General features: G+C 40.1%; 1 long non-coding RNA gene across 1 annotated transcript; it reads right to left on the reverse strand.

Moving 5' to 3' along the window:
* Positions 1-382: 382 nt before the first annotated feature.
* On the reverse strand, positions 383-14,261 carry LOC128931520 (uncharacterized). The gene is made up of 3 exons (XR_008479919.2): positions 13,717-14,261; positions 4,539-4,620; positions 383-4,217 (listed from the first exon to the last, which is right to left on the reverse strand). It is a non-coding gene; the product is annotated as an uncharacterized LOC128931520 (long non-coding RNA).
* Positions 14,262-20,528: the final 6,267 nt, after the last annotated feature.

The raw sequence follows: 20,528 nt of genomic DNA on the forward strand, positions 1-20,528 counted from the left end.
GTAAATCACTTGCATGCACAAGCTGTGCTGTGTTAATTATAGCAATCTCACATAGGTACCCAATAACTGTCTGTGTAATTACAGTAATATTTTATGCAAAATGCTTAGAGCACAGTAGATGTTTGTTAAATGAATACTATTGTTAGTGTTGTTATTAACATTAAAATGAATGAAAAATATCTTGATCACCCCCAACATACAAATTGCTGTGCTCAGTCTAAGGAGAGATGAACCTGGGGAGAATAAGGTATATTCTGGTGATAGGGCTGGAATTGTGCTCGCCCAGCTACAATGCAAAGCATGATTTGATAGCTCACAATTAGAACATGGAGCTTCAGGTACAGAGTGTGTATTCAATGAAACAAAAAATAAGTTGGTGAAAAAGTAACTGAGTAAAAATATGAAAACATGAACTAGTACAAAAAATAAATACTTTGAAAAGCTAGAAAGGTCAGAAGTCCTGAGTTCCCATCCCAACCCTCCTTGTACTTAAAATGTGCTCTCAGTAGTTTAATTACTGTCACTGACATAAATTCCCTTATCTTCAAAACTGGACTAGTTTAGTCTCACTTTGTTATTTGTTACTATTGTTAATAGTCAAATACATTTTTCAGACATTAAATCTCCCAGTTACAGAAGTTCCTCCCTGGTCTTGTTAATGCCTCCCAATATGGCTAAGCTTGTGTTCACTGGAGTTCCAGTGTGAGCCAGTCAGAGTCTAGGGCTTCTAATATTCACGTACCAAGATAAACCAAAGGAAACCTTAAACCACAGCTAGGCTGACTAAGCCGATTTAGTCTTTTTAATACCTGCTGGGAAAAAAAACAAAATGAACCGATATTCCTTGTTGTTTAAGAAACTTCTTGTTGCTATGGCTAGACCATTTTTTATTTATCTCAATAGTCATAGAGGATATTATTGACTTAGTAGGACTCTGAGTTCTCTGGAATTTACTTTCAAGAGCCCCTTGTGTTAAAATGGGCACATTGTAGAAATGATTGTCAAAACACAAGTTAGAAGTAAATCCGATTGTGAGATAAAAGCCGGTGTTGAGTGGAATTCCTGGGAAACTCAGCTTCTTCTAACCATTGAGATTAGTCCTGGTTTCTGCTATATTGTGAGTTAAACCTTCTCATGGATAAAAAAGCAAAACCAAAAATCTATTGCCATGAAAACAGGTGTAAAAGAAAGCCTGGGTAATGCATCATATACTCAAGTTCTTCAAAAAGCACTGGCTCCTTTTCTTTCTGTTTGCCATTTTCTCGTGCATTAACCATTTGCTCTCAGATATTTATAGACAGGGCTGGATGCTGAAGATGTTAAAGTTGAGAGTAAAATCAAACAGGAATTTTACCTTCAGAGAACTTGTGTGGGTAAGTAGATCTTCATCCACTAGGCATTCAGAGAAGTCTGAAAAAGCAAAGCAGAAGGCCATATGCTATATAGAAATGCACACTGCTCTTCAAAAGCTTCTGTGCATGGGTTCTGGCCCACTCCTACAGTTCAAAAAAGATGTCTAGACATAGACAAACCTGGACAAATACAACCAGGACTGAGGTCAAGGAGGAGGGGACGGAGGAGCTTTCCAGGACATAGGAATAGCATTTATTGTACTGGTGCAAAAGTAATTGCAGTTTTTGCCATTGCTTTTAATAGAAAGAACTTAGGAGTGGGGAAACTTGTGGAGAATGTAGAGAGCTGACAGCAGGCCAGTGTGGCTAGATCCAGAAATAATGTACAAAATGAGACTGTTGAGCAGGCAGATGTCAGAGTGGGAAGAATTTTATTGACCATTTCAAGGAACTTTGGTGCTTTCCTCCAATGGTCAGAAGACAACAGAGACACCGTCATTAAAAAGAGGATGTTAGACAATTAGATTTGCAGTTTAGACTTTTACTCAGGTTGTGTTGAATTGATTGGCAAAAGGCCAAAGTAGATGATAGTGGCCGGTCATGGTCGGTGGGACTAATGAAAGAGTGCTAGAAATGTAGAAAAGTGAATGAAATTGGGATACCTACAAAGAAATATTATTTGAGTGAACTGTAACAAATGCATACCTTACAAAACTGTGCAAGGTTTGAAGGCTCTGCTAATAGCCACCCTCCTTCCGCCATGCAAAAAAAAAAGGTAACACAGGTCAAATCATATGACATTATTATATTCATAGCTGAAACTAATGGCTGGATATTGGCAATTTCATAGGGTTCCCTCTCTTTGACAGGCATTCCTTACTTGGTATTTATAGTGATTCAACCCAGTGAGTGAAGCATAAAATATGGACTTATGAGAAGCTTTCTGATGTGCTGCTGGATTCGGTTTGCCAGTTTATTGTGGCACTGTTCACAATACGCAAGGCTTGGAACCAACCCAAATGCCCATCAAAGATAGAATAGATAAAGAAAATGTGGCACATGTACACTATGGAATACTATGCAGCCATAAAAAAGGATGAGTTCATGTTCTTTGTAGGGACATGGATGAAGCTGGAAATCATCATTCTCAGCAAACTAACACAGGAACAGAAAACCAAACACTGACTGTTCTTACCCATAAGTGGAAGTTGAGAGCACTGAATCCTAACCACTAGACCACCAGGGAGCTTCATAAGTGGGAGTTGAACAAGGAGGACAAATAGACACAGGAAAGGGAACATCACACACCTGGGCCTGTCAGGGGCTGGAGGAGAAGGGGAGGGACAGTTTTAGGAGAAATACCTAATGTAGATGATGGGTTGATGGGGTGTAGCAAACCACATGGCACATGCATACCTATGTAACAAACCTGCACATTCTGTACACATATACCAGAACTTAAAGTATAATAAAAAAAAATTGGACTTAGATGCAGACACATCCTTTTCCTAGATAACATGTGTACCAAGATTTCTCTTTCGATAGGCATTTGTAGGTTCAGTCTTCTGGTGTAACAATGGATCCTCAGAAAGCTTGGTTCAACACCTTTCTTTTATGGGCCAGAAAATTGTTTTAGAAAGGTTAAGAGACCTTAACACTAAATAAAATAGAATAACATAATGTAACATAATAAAATATAAAATAAAATGTAACAGAGTCCTTTGAGCAGAAGCTAAAAGTACATCCTGAAATAATGGAGAATATTTGTGTAAAATGGTTCAAGTAGCATACTCTGACTTGAAGAAGGTGGTCTGCAAGACTTAGGATGGCAAGGGTAGAGTTAGATGCCTTTCGGAATCACAAGACGGGGTACAGCTTGAAGAATCAGAGTGATTATAGAATTTGGGTGGTTAAGGATACACCTGGTGGACACTCTGAGGCCTTGTCAATCTGTTGTTACTTTTGTGACAGGATCATTTCATGACACCTTTTCCTTAGAGTACCATTCCCACACATCCCTTCAAATAACTTAACCCTGTCACCTCCACTGACCCATTTGTCGGACATGGCAAGATGTGGGCTGACCTACATGACCCTTTCGCAGAAGAATTTATATAATGGGTGTCATTGGGCCTCACTCTGACCAGCCTGAGTCATGGTTATCATTTGTGCTTCCTTATCATAATCACATCAACTGAAACACATCTGCCTTTCTGAAACATAGACTTTGTTCTGGGGGACAGGAAGGACATGGAGAGCTGTTGTTTCAGATTCTTCAAACCGTCATTGAGACAAGATCCTGACAAAAAAGGAGAACAAAACTATATAGAGCACCTATTTTGTGCTAAATTTGGACAGAGTAGCTTCATGCAACCCCTGTAACCTCCTTTAGTGCTGAACCTGAAAGCCACCTGCCCAGTCTAACACAGATAAAATGTTGCAATCAAGACTCCTCTAAACTTGTTAATTAAGATACATTGTATTATGAAAAGATGCAAAGAGAGTGGATGTTAAGTGTTCTCACCACTAAAATGATAACTAAGCCAGGTAATGCATTTGTTAAGCAGCAAGATCTAACCATTTCACAATGTATGTGTACTTTAAGGCATTATGTTGTGGGTGATATATACATACAATTTTTGTCAATTGAAAAAAACAAAAAGACTTCAATCCAAGTCTGGGAATCTCAGAAATTAAGGACTAGTCACTTTCCATTTTATAATGTTGCCAGAAGGAATCCAGATAGCATTCTTCCCTGGAGATCAGCTAGTGATTGCCAGGAATTCACTCTCTTTATCTTCCTTTGGATTTAGCCACGGTGTTTCTCCCTTTGTGGATACCTTTAGTTAGGTTTCTTGGAGGACACTAAAAAAAAGTGGAGGAAAGCATCACTCACTTAAATAATTGACGAGAAGCTAAAACATGGCATTTTGTTTTCACGCCAGCACTATCCCAAATGAGCTGGTTGCAATGAACTTGTAAACACAACGAAGAAACAGAATTCGCACAAGTTCTCTGCTAAATTCTCCCATATTGAAACTGGAACATCAGGGCTATGAAACATGCAGGAGCTGTAAGGGTGAATCAAAGTGCACTCCTTAATTTGTACCACACCAACTCAACAGTAAAATGTGATTTAATTTACTATATAATTTGCTTGTTCAACAAAGCTGAAAGATAACTCACTTAGTGCCACTTTGCTTATAAGTAGGCCGGTAACTGGCGGTGTTCTTCCAGTGAATGGTTTTGTTGTTGATGCCGGAGAAAGCTGTTTGAGTGGAAAATACACAAAATTAAGGACCTGCTGCTGTAGTATTAGCAATGCACTTCCTTTGTCCTCATCAAGTTTATTTCTGCAAAGAGGCAATATCAGCCCTTTGTTTTTCTAACTCGATGAAGTCACTACGTCTTGCTTAGTGACACACAGCTAGGGAAAAACGCATTCAGCCAAATTTAGAACCATTTGGAACTCACGAGTTGTGAATTTTGAACCAAACTTGAATCTCTGAAAAGCTCATCTGCTCCACAAAGCATGCCAGCTCGGCTAACAGCCTAGCAGCCTGGGCTGTCCTCTGAGGACTGAGCTGGGGTCCCCAAGTCCCTCATGTTTCTCCCAACTGTCAGATTGGAGTGTTACATGGTGCAAAAGCTTAGAGACAATGAGATAGGTGTGATAAAAATCTCCAAAACCTCTAACAGAAGCAGAGATATCCCAACAAGATGAAATAAGAGGTCTATTTTGTGTTTTGCTAACTTCTTAATATTTTTTATATGACTCTAGAGTCTATTTGTCTTTTTTGGTCAACCTGCACTGTTCTAGCATGGACCAATATTAACCCATATCCCCCCAATCATCAAAACTGGTCTCATCCCCACACGAGTCTCCCACGTGTGGTTCATCATGCGTATTCTAATCAGATTCATTTCCTGGAATCTCTGCTTGCATGTCTCATGTTTCTGCTCAAAGTCCCTTTATTTATTTATTTGCTCACTTGTTCTTTCATTCATGAGTCTCTCCTGAGGAGCTCCTGTGCACCAGAAACACCAGCAGGGAAGCTAGAGTGTCTTTATTCAGGTCAGATTTTTTTAAATCTCAGTGTGATATGTGTCCTGAGAAGGCAATTGCACTGCAATGTTAGGGGTACAGGGGGGTCTGATGAAGGATAACCAAGCCCTGAATCCTGCAGGAGCGATTGTTCTCAGAGAGATACCAGAGGGCAAGGGATGAAGAATGGGAAAGTAAGAGTCCTCTTAGCTGAAGAGACAATCTATACCAAGGAGTGGAAAACAAGAGCAGGATAGCAGCTCAAGCCACCTCATTTGGGTCACAGACTCCTTCCCAAAGCCTGTGAGTGTGTGCACATCTCAGTGTTAGCAAGCAGGAAAGAGGTTTTGATGATGAGGGGGCTGCAGGAACAGTAGAAGAAAGGGAAGCAGGAGAGGAAAGTGGGTGCCAGTTAATAGAGGACCCATGACAGTCTGCTAAGAAGCTCGGACCATGTCCTGAAGAAGCCTTTTTACCTGATGACTCATCATCATCTACAGAACACTGTCCAAAGGCTTTGCCCAGTATTCAAGGATTTCTAAAATTTGTTTCCAGCCTATCTAGGAAAACTAACCTGTCATTATTTCAGGAGCAGACATCTTCACCCATCTAAAACATACACACAGAACATGTGACAACACTGTGCCTCTGGTCTCCTCATAGGTGTTCACACGACTGGCCTCCAACTAAAACCCAGTTTGTGGCTTCTTTAGGGTTCCTGTATGTGCTCCTTAAATAAATACTGTGCATGTAGCTAAGCATAGAAATAGCAGTTAGAGGTTCATTGATTCATTCAATAAATGTTTGCTGAGCTTATACAGGATGGAAACTGCCTTAGATGCTGAAGCAACCATGGTAAATAAGACAAGGCCACTGTCTTCATGATGTAAGCATGATATATTTGGGGGAAGAAAAACAAGTACGTGAACAATTCAAACAGAGCGCAGTAGAGAACAACATAAAGGAAGATAATGCTAGAAATCATGAAGTTACAATAAAGCACAAGAAAGGAGCCTAATTTCTACCTGAGCAGCCAGCGAAGGTTGTCAAAGGAAATGTTATCTGAGCTAAAACCCAAATGATTAGTAAAAATTCACAGAGAAAGAGGAGAAGGGGAGAACATCTCAGGCTGAGGGAGAAGCATGCTCATAAACCAGGGACTAGAGACGATGGTGTACTTAGCAATAAAATAAAGCCACCTCAACATGGCTACAGCATGCAGTGCAGAGAGAATGGTCAAGTTGCTGCGAAAGGAGAGGGGAGGGGAGAGCAGAGTGTGTAGAGATGAGGCTGCAGAGCAGTGATGCTGCTCAAGCCAGCCTATGTGCTAAGTCCAAAATGGTCTTCATCTCACTGCCTATTTAGCAGAAGAGGCTGAATAAGCAAGAGCTACATTGAGAGGATGGGGATCAGGCATAGAGAAAGAACTGTGTTCTGTTTTTCAACAAAGGCTGCGATGATGACAAGGATGTAGTGATTATTATGCAGTGATGAAAGGCAGGTCCTGTTGTTTCTGGGGTAGAAGATGCTGATGATATCCTGCCCCACATCCTGCAGCTCACCTGAGCTCACCTGAAGCTACCGGATAAGGTTTCTTCATGGGTACAGCTTCCTACCTCAAGGACCTATATCTCCATTGTTCCTTGCCCAGGGACTTCTTCTGGAACCAAAGTTGCACACAGGAAGCAACTAAAGCACACAGGAAGGAGCTACAAAGTAGGAAAGCACACAGTCTAAAGTGGTCTAAAGCACACAGGAAGCAACAACAAAGTAGGGGAGAGAGAAGGAAGCAATATGCCTAGGGAAATCCTTAACCAGTGGAACCGAGTCAGAGTCAGTAGCTGTGTGCCTGTCTCCTGAAATCCAAGTGCCTGGTTCCAGGTCCTCAGAGTGCTGTCAGCAAGATGTGCCCCATCTGTCCAGGGCAGTGACCTGATTTATGTGGCTTTCTTCCATCCCTTCTCTGACTTTTTCCATTTTCTCACTTTTGTTTCCAAGAACCACTTTCCAAATGAATTACTGGAACACAAATCCTGGTCTAGGGGTCTGATTTTGACAAATACAGCCTTCAGTACTGTCACATGATCTGACATAGGCCTCCTAGAATTAAGTTTCTGCTACTTTACCAACTTCCAGGACAACTCTCACAGTTTTTAAGGGAGGTGAGACTAGACACTAGGGCTGCCTTGTAAATCTGTTCTTTCAGTGGTGTGTGTGTGTGTGTGAGTGTGTGTAGAGCTATGATGCAAAGTAATTTTGTTACCAATGTCATGGTCAATAGAGTTTATCATACATCTGCTATAGAGGGTAGCTATAGGGGATGACACCAATTGGAGACAGTGACAACTGGCCAGAGAAAAGATACCCAAGGCCTTAATAGTAGTGACAGTGATGATGGAGAGGAGGGAACAGATTGCAGACACATTTGGGAGAACTTAGTTACTCCTTATCACAATGGCTTCTGGGCCCGCCTCCAGAAAGACATGATTGACATGATGAGAATAATAGTAATGTAGTGAGAGTCATGCCAATGGTCTAATGAACCTGAACATCATGTGTCCAGAAAATCAATTTCCTTGGAATAACTCAAGCAAAGCAAAATATATAAAGAATACAAAGAGTGCTAGGCACTAAACATGCAATTATAGTATTCTGAGTTTAAAATTATGTTTGGGTATGTGGTACACAATCTCTAAAATATAATTACTGAGGAACATAGTTTAATTTGTATCAGTCACAATTTATGGCTTGTCTATGTTTATAGAAATGATTATGGTTTGAAGCTTCTTGTGCCTTCCTTGATGCATAAAAAATGATTATCAAGCCGTCAGCAGCAGCCGCCTTCCCTGAGAATTGGCAGCAATGGGCCCTTTAATCAGGAACAAGATCCCACAGAGCCAACGTATGCAAATATGCAATCTCAGAACAACAGTTCACTTTTTATAATGAGAGAGTTGGAAAGAACCATAGTAAACCACAGCAGCAAGTGCCCAGCTAAGAGAATGACAATCATTCACGGTTACCGAGCACGGAAGTCTATACTCACTTCTACATCAACTTGGCACATCCAAACACAAGCCAGTTTCTGCCATCCACATAACATGTTAATAGTGTCATTGTTTCAAATAAACCATCATATTGATCAGCTGCCAGAATTTTTCAAAAGACGTCATGAGAAGAGACTTTAGAAGGTTTTCAAGTGTTGATGATTTATTCATCAATGCTGCCATTAACTCATAACATGACCTTAGGCTCGGCATGTAACTGCATTGGGCTTCCAATTTTCTCATTTTTGTGATAAGGGGGTTGAACGAAAGTCTTCAAAAGGCCCCTCTAGTTCCCAAAGCTGATGTCTCCATATGAATAGAAGTATGATAATTCTTTGAAACGATATTCAATGTACACATTTACACACCACAGAGGCATGCATAGCATATCTGAGCTGTGAAATCTCAAATGACATCGAATTTGGTTTATACATAAGAAGAGTAAAAGGAATATAGACAATAAGTTTGCACGGTCTTACATTTAATGTGTCACTTAGATGCAGCTTTGTTGTCCAGATTTGTCAAAAACTTTACCAGGATAGATTCTGGTAGAAAAGATGTGAAACAGAGGCATGCATCCCTTACTATAGGGCAGCTGCCACCCACTTCCTAAAAGCAATCCATCTGGTAGGTCAACCGGAGGCTGCATCCTCTTCTTGGAGGGTAGTTATTATTATTATTTTTTTCAACAAAAGTAAAAGGTATTGAAGAGAGCCAGTAGAGAAGTACAAATGCTCTTAAGAGAATACTCTGATCCAAACATCATTATTAGGAGGCATTCAGACAGTTCTTCAAAGGCACAAAGTGCTCCCCAATCATTACATTAATTTTGTATGAGCTAAATGCTATGGAATTTGTTATACTACTGCCCGAAGTGAGTTTGAAGACTATAAACGCTTTCTTACAGGATAATTGTGTAATAAGTCACTTTCTGTGAGCTCTTGAATAATTGTATCACCCAGAGGACCTATTTTTTCAGCCAACCACAGGAGTCTTGAAGGCAGAAGGAGTTGGTTGGCATCATAGAGTTTTAATGCAGTCTTCAATAGGAGGATCAGGTGGGTCATTGAGCAAAGATGTGGAGAGGAGGCAGAATGTGGCCATGAGGACAGCTGAGGCAGGTGTAATTCTAGAATGGGAAGATCTAAAGCAAAAGCCCTGTGAGAGAACCCTATCTGATTCCTTTGAGGAATATCAAGGCCAGTGAGGATGGAACAGAGTTAGTGAGAAAATAGTAGAAAGATAAGATAGAAAGGTAATGAAAAGTAGTTTCACAGAGAATCTTAAACATTATAAGGGCTTTGGCTTTTATGCTGTGTTAGATGAGAAGATACTGGAAGGTTTTAAGCAGCAAGTCATGTAGTTTTTTAAAAGACTCACCCTGGCAGTGCAGTGTTGGAGCAGTATGTATGGGGGCAAGAAAACAATCAGGAAGACCAGTTAGGAGGCAAATGTAGAAGTGTAGAAAAGAGGAAATGGAAATGTTGGCTCAGAATAAACAGATCATCAGAGGAGGGGAAGATGAGAGTCTGGATATACGTTTTGACCGGAGAACTAAGAGGACCTGAATTCTGAAGGTTTGAATGTGGGATGTGAGAGAATAAATCGGAATGATTCCAAGATTCTTGACATGAACACCAGAAATGTGGAACTGAAATGAGGAAGACTGGAGGATAAGTCAAGGATATTGGATGAAAATGCTAAGTTAAAATAGACTATTAAAAACCCATGAATGCATTTCAGGTAGACAGTTGGATATACAAGTCTACAATTTTGGGCTGGGCTTAAATATGTCATAGTCAAAAGCATCTAGATGTCTTTTAAAGACAAAAAATAATAGCACTATAGTAGGGCCCAGAATATCTCCCTTCTTCATATATCCCCAAAATAAATGAAATCAGCACCTTGTAGAGATATCTGTGCTCCTGTCTTCATTGCAGCATTCTTTATAAATGTGAAATATAGAAGCAATCTAGAGTCCATTGGCAGACGGATACATAAATAAATTTTGGCATGCGTGTGCACACATGTACATATACACACATAGAGGAATGTAATTCAGCATTACAAAAGGAGATTCTGCCATTTGCAAAAATATAGACAAACTTGGAGGACATTATGGTAAGTGAAAGAAATAAGACACAGAAAGAAAAATGCTACATGATTTCATTTATGAAGAGCCTAAAGAAAATTTAAACACATAGAAAGAAAGTAGAATGGTGATTATCAGGGTCAGGGAGTGTGGGGATGGGGAGATGTATATCAAAAGATACAAAGTTGCAGTAATGTAGGATGAATAATCTAGAGATCTAATGTACAGCATGAGGATGGTAGTTAATAATATTGCATTGTTTATTGGAAATTTGCTAGGAGAGTGGATTTTAGATATTCTTACCATATGCACATAAAAGGAAGTATGTGCAGTGATGGATATGTTAATTTGATGGACTTCAGTAATCATATATATATATATGTATATCATGTATATTACATGTATATTTTGTATATATACATATCAAAACAGTATGTTGTCCACCTTAAATATAGACAATAAAAAATATAGGGAAAAAAATGAAGCCATTAGACTGACAGCAACACAAAGAAGTGAGGATGGAAAGAAAAGAATAAAGTAGCAGCCTAGGTCCCTGAGGCCTTGCTGGCTGGAAGGAGACATTAGGAAAGTGCATCATGAAAGAACCGAATGGCAGGCACTGGAGGTAGAAGTGAAACCAGGAGAGGACCGTGCTGGAAGCCAGGTGAGGAGAGGGCCGTGCTGGAAGCCAGGTGAGGAGAGGGCCATGCTGGAAGCCAGGTGAGGAGAGGGCCATGCTGGAAGCCAGGTGAGGACAGGATTTCAAGGAAGAAGAGGGATTGATGGTGTCAGACATTGCTGTGCAGCAAAGGAGATGCACATTGAGAACTGATGATTGAATCAGACTGAGAGCTGAGGGCTTCAGGAGGAGTCAGGAGATGTAGCCAAAGCTTTTGCTGCAAAGGGAAGAGTGGTGGCACCTCTTTGGGAGAATGCAGTGAGGAGGATTTTTTTTTCTCTGTTTTAAAAATGAAATAAATAGAAACATGTTTGAATGCTGAAATGATGAGGATAGAGGAAATCTTTATCAGCAGAGAACAGAGACTTGCTGAAGCAATGTGATGGGAGATGGGACACTATGTGCTGTGAAAGGACTGGTTGTTGATAAGGCAAACTACAGCAACACCCAGGAAATCAGGGTATCTGGTGTGAAGGCCACCAGCTATGTATATAGTGAGGTGGCACTGGGTGACATTCTTTATCCAATCTGTCATTTCATACTTTACTATGTTTCATTCTCTGCCTACTGTTCTGCCACTGATTCTTCTAGGTGCAACCAACAAGCTACTTTGTTCAAACTTAAGCTGTCCAGTTACCCTCTGGAGGAATTAGAAAAATCTCTGAAGTCTGGCTGGATTTTTTCTTTTGATATAATACAAAACGTGCTTAAAATACAAGCAAAATAGTCATGAGACAAGAGATAAATTCAAGGTCAATAAACTTTCTTTAGAATTACACAGCTAGGAAATTTAGTTTAAAAAACCGTTTCAACTTCAGAAATCTAAAATAATAAAATTTTAGTTCGAGTTGCACATAAGAAGAGAATAGCCATTATGTTTTTAGTGCAGATTAAGTCAGAGAATCTTAATCTTTCCCTGCCCCAAAGCCACAGGTTCTGGTCCCATGATAGCAGCCTAAAGACAGCACAGGAAAGTCACATTTCTGTAGCTGCTGGCAGAAGTGACCAGAAGTGCACATTTCAGTCTAGTCAGTGGAGAGAAGCTGGCAACAAGAGCAGAGGAACCACAGCTTATGTCAACGTGCATGAAAGGATACAGAGTCGGAGATCCAAGAACATCAGCAGCAGGTGAGAAAAGGTCAGGAAAATTTTGACCCTCTTAATCCCCCATTGCAACCCTTCAGTTCCAATATGCATATTTGAGATACATTCCTTTTTCTTTTTTTGAGATGGAGTCTCTCTCTGTTGCGCAGGCTAGAGTACAGTGGTGGCGTGATCTTGGTGCACTGCAACCTCCATCTCCCGGATTCAAGAGACTCTCCTGCCCTAGACTCCTGAGGTGCTGGGATTACAAGTGCACTCACCATGCCGAGCTAATTTTTCTATTTTTGTCAGAGACGGAGTTTTATCATGTTGGTCAGGCTGATCTCAAACTTCTTCCCTCATAATCCACCCACCTCAGCCTCCCAAGGTGCTGGAATTATAAGCGTTAGCCACTGTGCCTGGCCTGGGATACAATTCTAGTGCCTCCCCTGATGTGAGACTCGTTGCCTTCTCACTTCTTGGCCTGCTTCCTTCTCTGTATCCTTGAACCCTAATTCCACCATCTGTTATGTTTTCTCACCCCAAGATCTCTGCACGTGCTGCACTCTCCTTACCTGACATACCCATCACTCTCGCGTGTGCCAAGCTAACTCTCTTACTTTCAGGTCTCAGAAGAATGGAGACTTCCCACAAGAAGCTGTCCTTGACACTGCAGCAATCTTGGAACAGCAAACACTTATACATGAGTTGTCGTCCTATGAGCTTCATAAAGATTGACACACTCAAACCTCACAAACAATATTATGGCTATTATTATTTTCATTTTACAGATGTAAAACATTATACACAGAGAAGTCAAGTAATTTTTAAAGTCATACAGCTTATGAATGTCAAACTCAGCATTATTAGTCATACCAGCCAGCCTATGTCTAAAGATCCACTCCAAAGCTTTACTCTCGGCTGTCTTACGTAAAAGGATGTAGAAGTTACAGATTTCAGTAGGTTTATTGTATTTTTGTTTTCACTTGGAAACAGCTTTTCCACTGGGTCTGAGTGTGATAATAAACATTTAAACTCTGTTCCCTGAAAGTGGGTGTGTGTGGCCTGGTTGCTAGAATCAACTTCAAATGGCCTCCCATGCTATCTTAGGTCAAGCAAGAAAATAAAAATGCATTTAGTTGGAAGATTTACTGATAGAAATGTAGAGTGGCTGCTTTACCCTCCTCATAGTTAAAATAACTACCCAAACATGTACTGGTCATTACCACCTGTGTTGGCTAACTGGAAAATTATTTCACACAGAGGCTTGTTTGTGTACACTTTGGTTAGGTTTATTTTCCTTTAAGATATATGTTTGGATTCATTAATTAATTCATTAATGAAGAGTCTAGCTTCTGGCCAAAACCCTGTGTAAATTATAAAGGCTCAACCTGACAGGCATTAGAGAGGAAAGCTACCTGCTCACACCAGATGTGATCTCAGCCAGGGCATCACAGTCTCTGTAGTGAGTTGCAGTCGGGGATCCAGGCTTCTCTTAGTGAGGGCTTTGGCTGATCCTGCTCTTCTCATATTTGCATTTCTTACCGGAGCACCGTCATCCAGCCTTGTCTTTATCTGAGGCATTGGTGCCAAGGTCTGCTTCAAGCACTTCTGCGAAGGCCTCCTTACTAAAGACTGAGAGGAAGACATGAAAAATATTTTCCCCAACTTAAACCCAGCACTCAGTCTTTCCTTTCAAGGCCCTTTCCCACTTTCCCCTCTCATTCATGAAAGTGTAGGAGGCTCTGTTAAGGGTTATCTCAATGGGGACATAACTCCCAGGCCTATGTTAATCACCTGACCCTCCACTCATGCACTGTTTCATGGTGGGGAGTGGATTAGGTACAGCCGGCACTGCCTCTAATTTAGACCCTTGTGTAAGTGATTAAAGGCTTAATTGTTATTTCAATTTTGACTTGTTGCTTTAATCAACTACTCTGGTCAGTGACAGTTAAGCTCTGAAAATTCATTCAACAAATATTATAAGTCCTATTAATAGTATTTTGTGAATACAGACATACTATATTATATATGTGTATATGTATAATATATGAAGTATATATTATATATAAAATATATAAGTATATATGTATATATTAATGTATAATATATGTTATATATAAATATATAAGTAAATATTTGTATATATAAAATATTTAAGTGAATATTATATATACAATGTATGTATTATGTAAAAAATATATAAATAATATGTAGTTATAAGTAACATATACAACTATATATCATATATGTGTATAGAATATATATGTGTGTGTGTATATATTCAACATACATGTGATCCACAGAAAGTCAACACTCTAAATAGAACCTCTCGGAATCAACACTATTAACAGTTCAAACCAAATGACTCTTTGTTCGAGACATGGGGAGGAGGCTGTCCTGTGTATTACAGCATGCTTAATAGCATCTCTGACCTCTACCCACTAGGTGCTAATAACAACCTACTTTTCCAGTCATGACAAACAACCTATCTCCAGACATTGTCAAATGTCTTCTGGCAGGGGGCAAAATTATCCCCATTGGAAACCATGAGTCTAGAAAGTCATGCCAAGCATGGGTCTAAGTGCCATAAATATACTAACTTCTCAACATCGTTATGAAGCACGTACTCTTATTATCCACTTTTCATATGAGAAAAACAAAGCATGAATTTATTAGTCAAATGTGAAGGTCACAGCTAGGAAGAGGTAGATCCTGGATTTTAGCTCAAGAAATATATCTCAGATTCAGGACCCTCAGGCCAGACTATTTACTACACAGCAACGCATGGGACAACATTCTGGGAGCATTGACGAAACAAGACCGACTCTGTTAGGGGGCCAGTGAAGGCTTCAGAGAAGAGCCATCATTTGGGCTGGGACGTGGTAGAATTACACCTCTGTAATTCAGAAAGGCCATGCACACATTCAACACCCAGAACCAATAAAAATCTTCAGCGCTGCTCTTTCAGCAGGCAGGTGCATTCCCACTCAGTGCGTGCATGTCTCACTCACTCACCTTCCTCTGCGCATCCTCATCACATCCACCTTCTCTGCATAGATGTTCCTGAGACTCTCTAAGAGAAAATTCTTGACACATTTTGTCTGAATTATTCTTTTGGCAATAACCAAATTCAGCCTCCTGGCACTTTTCCCAACATTTTGTACCTCTTATATAATTTAGTTGGTAATCTGTCATCCGGTCCTTTTTGCACAGATGCTATTTATGGCATGATAAAAAGAACATTTGCTATAAAGATAAACGTCATGATTTTGAATCCCAACTAGGCATGTTCCTCATCATTATCGTCGGTCTCTCAGATCCTTCGTTTCCTCTCCTATACAATTGAAATAATAACACTCCTCTAATAAAAGTGGCAAAGTACTTAACTTTCTCCTCAGTGTTTGTCTTCTGTACAGTGTCTTGCATAGCATTCAGAAAGGTGCTGCAGATGTCTCATGAATAATGAAAGATTTGCTTCAGACATTATTGGAATTATGCATATGGGCTCAGTGTTAAGAGAACATAATAGCAAAACAAACTTCCTGATAAGGGGAAAGACAGAAGGAGATATAAAATATGTGCAACCATCATCGAGACACCCATGCTCCCAACTGCAGACCTCCCCCACCTGTGCTGATATGCTCAAGGCATGCCCTGAAGTGTTTACTACGAAGAAATGAAATAATCTGGAATCTTGCAAACAAGAATTTGAGTTAATTCAATGTGGATAAATGAGTTTTGCTGACACTCCTAAACATTAGTGTGATCAAAGAAAGTGAGTGATACCAGTCAGTAGGATTCTCTGTGGGCATGAGTGTTAATGTCTGCACCAATTGTTTTTTTAATTGGGTTATTATTAGTCATATGTTCCATAGAGTGTTGCACAAGCTGCAGTGAGATCTCTGCTCACTGCAACCTCCACCTCCAGGGTTCAAGCACTTCTCTTGCCTCAGCCCCGCATGTAACTGAGATTCCAGTTGCCTGCCACCACAGCCGGCTAACTTTTTTGTATTTTTAGTAGAGACAGGGTTTCACTATGTTGGCCAGGCTGGTCTTAGACTCCTGACCTTGTGATCTGCCTGTCTTGGCCTTCCAGAGTGCTGGGATTACAGGAGTGAGCCACCATGCCCAGCCAGATAGAAAAAAATTTAAGAGGGTTTTGGAGACAAATTAGTCTTAGTCTTATTAGCTGTTTGACTTTGGGTAAATTAACTGCCTATTCTCCGTTTTCTCATTTATAAAAATAAGGAAAATGCAGCAGCTGCCATTAATGCACCACCACTCCAATTGACTTCAGATTTCACCTCTAATAACAACTTAGACAAATTATCATTGCAGCTCCTTTCTGGATCTTTTTCCTGGGGAAGGGGTTCTGAGATCAAGCACAGAGAAAGTCCTGAGTGTAGCAGATGTTAGAGCGTCCGGAAGCCCCTGACCCAAGATGACTGGAGAGTTGGTTGATAAGCATCCGTTCACTCTCACCGTTCTTCTTTGAAATTCCTCTGAAGCAATTTACATTGTGTCCCAGAGTTCTCCAACACCGTTCTCTTGTTATACGCAGCAATAATTTGCTTGAGAGCACATCATTTATTTGCTGCTTTTCTTTCCTTGTCTTCCTTCCTCACCCTCCTACCTGAAAACCCCGGGATCCCTTTCTAAAGAAGCCACTTGTCTCAGAATCAGTTTCTGAAGGAATGCAAAACACAGCAGAGGAGAATATTATGTAACATCTGAGTGATTTCAAAGCATAGGCTTGGCATGCTTCTTGGCCCATTTTTTTCTGCTTGGATTCAATCAGAAATCAGAAGCAGTCAGAGATATATCTGAAGTATTTTATTGCAAGGAATTGGCTTACATGATTTTGGAGCTAGCTAAGCAGGTCTGAAATCTCCATGGCAGGTTGCTGGGAAAGATGGCTGGAACTGTTGGGCATGAGCTGGGGCTGCAGTCCACAGGCAGAATTTCTTCTTCCAAAGGAAGGAAGCCTCAGCTATGCTCTTAAGACCTTTCAACTGATTGAATCTAACTCACGAAGATTAAGGAAATCCTCCCTTATTTAGAGTGAATGAATTATGGACTTTAATCAGATCTGTAAAATATTTTTGTAGCAACACCTAGCTTGCCTAGTGTTTGATTGAACAGTGCGGATTGAAGTCTAGACAACTGAACATATTAGACTGTCATATCCATGGTACTCAAAAACTGTCAGGTTGTTACTTTTCTTTACCTTATGATATTAAAAATCTACATTTTATTTAATTATGATTTATTATATAATATCTGTAGCTAAAAGGACAAAGAAGTAATGCTCATTTACAAGTACTCCATGAAAAGATTATACCAGTGGCCATGCATTTTTACCTGCACAGCAATGCCTCTTTTTTTGCCCTCTTACACTGCATACCCTTTACTTGACAGTCTATAATAAGCACATTCTTATCTAAAAGATTTTTTTAACACTTTAACTATTTTAATGAATACAAAGTATCTTATCATCTACACACATCATTTTCTTAATTTCATTGGACAACTGGGTTCTTCCTACTTCTTACTTCTTGGCAGGATCTCCTTGTATATAAATCTTTACCTGTATATTAGGTTACGTTCCTGTTTATTAACTAGTCTAGTAGACTTCCAACTTGTTCTGCAAGATAAATAAGTTCTAACACCCTAAAACATCCACTGTATGTAGAAGATTAACCTCTCTCCTACACATCTACAGTGGTATTACTAGTTTTGGGGTATCCTTGCCAGACATTAGAAAAGAGTCACTGAAATCATTTTCTGCTTACCGTGATTCAGATGCAGATAGCCAGCTAAGAAAATCTGGTAGAAGGATTGAAAAGGTGATCTAACGTTTGTTAAGATTAAGGTTGCCGCCGGGCCGGTGGCTCAAGCCTGTAATCCCAGCACTTTGGGAAACCGAGGCTGGTGGATCACAAGGTCAAGAGATAGAGACCATCCTGGTCAACATGGTGAAACCCCGTCTCTACTAAAAATACAAAAAATTAGCTGGGCATGGTGGCGCGTGCCTGAAATCCCAGCTACTCAGGAGGCTGGGGCAGGAGAATTGCCTGAACCCAGGAGGTGGAGGTTGCGGTGAGCCGAGATCGCGGTGATTGCACTCCAGCCTGGGTAACAAGAGTGAAATTCTGTCTCAAAAAAAAAAAAAAAAGATTAAGGTTACCAACCTATTCCCTCCCTTTCCAGATTTTTAACAGAAATTTTATAAGCAATTTATTTTTAATGTCTGGAAAATAAGAATGCAGATCAGTGATTGTCGGGTATTACTGGTGGAAGAGTGTGTGGTTATCAAGGAGTCACACAGGGAAGTTTTTCAGGTGATAGAATTTTTCCGAATTCTGATTGAGGTGGTGGTTAAATAACTCCATATGTGTTATTATATAACACATACACAACTGCACAGAAAAGAAGTCAATTTTACTGCATGATAATTTAATAAGAAGGAAAATAGGATAAGAATGAAAAACAAATAATAATGAGCTGTGGAGAGGATTTTGTGCAGAAGGTTTAAAGCGCAGATTCTTCTCAAAGTTTAATGCCATAATTTAGAGCATTAAACATTTCAGTTTTCCTCTGAATCCTTGGATTTACGGACTTCAGTATTTAGTATCATCATTTACAACCAAATAAAAAATTATAATTTCACTTTATACAAGAGTTCTCTAAATAAAACAAAATTTCTCAGTAAAAAGATTAATCTTTTCTACCTTGATTATTTTCAAGTGAGAATTTATTTACATTTTTCATGTTCATTTTCTAAACATTTTCCACATTCACACTTAGATTAAGGTGTTCAGCTAAATATTCAATCATTCAAATGCATAGTCCTCAAGAGTTGCATAAGGAATTTCAGCATCATGTTAAAATACAGAAACTCAGTAGAAACTTTCAAGTTACCTTAATGCAAAGCATAATCACTACATTTTATTTTATAAGTTTGAGGGACAGAAACTGGAGTCAAGGCTGCCTTGGTTTTCGACCCAGGAGATCTAATCTGTGCATTGGCTTTGACCAGCCTTTTAGGAAGATTTAAGGTGATGTTTCTGCAAATAACGGAGCCAACAGTGGTAAGCTATGATAACCTTCTGAAAGCTGCATGCACATGTTGTAAAACGGTCCTCACCTATTACCACTGGTTCCATATTCCTGTTCTCATGTGCACAGGGTCCTTGGGCCAAATCTGCTTTTCCCTCTTTCTCACTTATGGTTCCCAAGAATTGCTGTGGAATGTGCTGGAAATGCAACATCCTGGATAGACAGGGATTGACTGGACCTGCCTCAATTCTATTACAGTTCCACCCAGGAAGGATGCCCTTCACTGCTTTAACCCAGAGTGTCATGTTTCTGTAAATCCCAGGGTGGGCTTCTTTCTGAAATCCCTTAGATATGGTGCAAGTGAGGAATGGGCCAATGAAACTCCATCTGCCCTGGCATCTTTGCTGAGCCTTAGGCACTGACTCAAAATGGATTCCAGCCTTCTGTTGTCCCTAGCTACCTATCTGTAAGTAATGAATCTGTTTCATATAGCTTGTGTGGGGGGCGGTCAGACAAATTGTAACCAGTGCACAGTGAACTTCCTTAACCACATGCACTCTCCTCTCCATCAAGGACAAGGGTCTTTGAGGTTGTTTCCAACCCATGAGGGCTGTGAAATCTGTGGGGGACAAAAGCTATTCCTCATGGCTCTTGAGATTTGCAGTGAGTAGATGGTAGGGTCTCACTCAAGCCAGTCTCTTTTAAGGTACACTGCTTTGTCCTCTGCTCCCCCTCCTCACCTGGCACTAACTTCAGAAAGTTTTACTTTAAATCTTTAGGAGCACTGTTTATTCAGATATTTGTGTTGGTAGGAAAAGACAGATGAGCAGAAGAGCAAAGACTTCAAGGTATCTTAAGGTGAATTTAAGAACTAGAAAGGCCCTTATTTGTTACTTCTCTGTCTGTCTCCACCTTCATCTTAGTCCAAGCATTCTTATCTTGCGGAAATTTCCTTATGGGTGTCTCCCAACCCCTGTTGTTGGGTGATGCAGGCAAAGACAAGTACAAGACAAAATAACTGGCCTTCAAATGGCAGTCTCCAGCAGGTCTAACTTAGAGATGGGACGTCCATGGAATCTGAAGTGCGTTCTAGCCAGCAGGAGTGTGGGAGATCCCTCAGAGGGGTGGGAGAAATTATAGGGTAAGGGCGCAAACCTTCTTGAAAAGT

Source organism: Callithrix jacchus, chromosome 3 (assembly GCF_049354715.1).
Source record: "Callithrix jacchus isolate 240 chromosome 3, calJac240_pri, whole genome shotgun sequence".
NCBI lineage: Eukaryota > Metazoa > Chordata > Mammalia > Primates > Cebidae > Callithrix > Callithrix jacchus.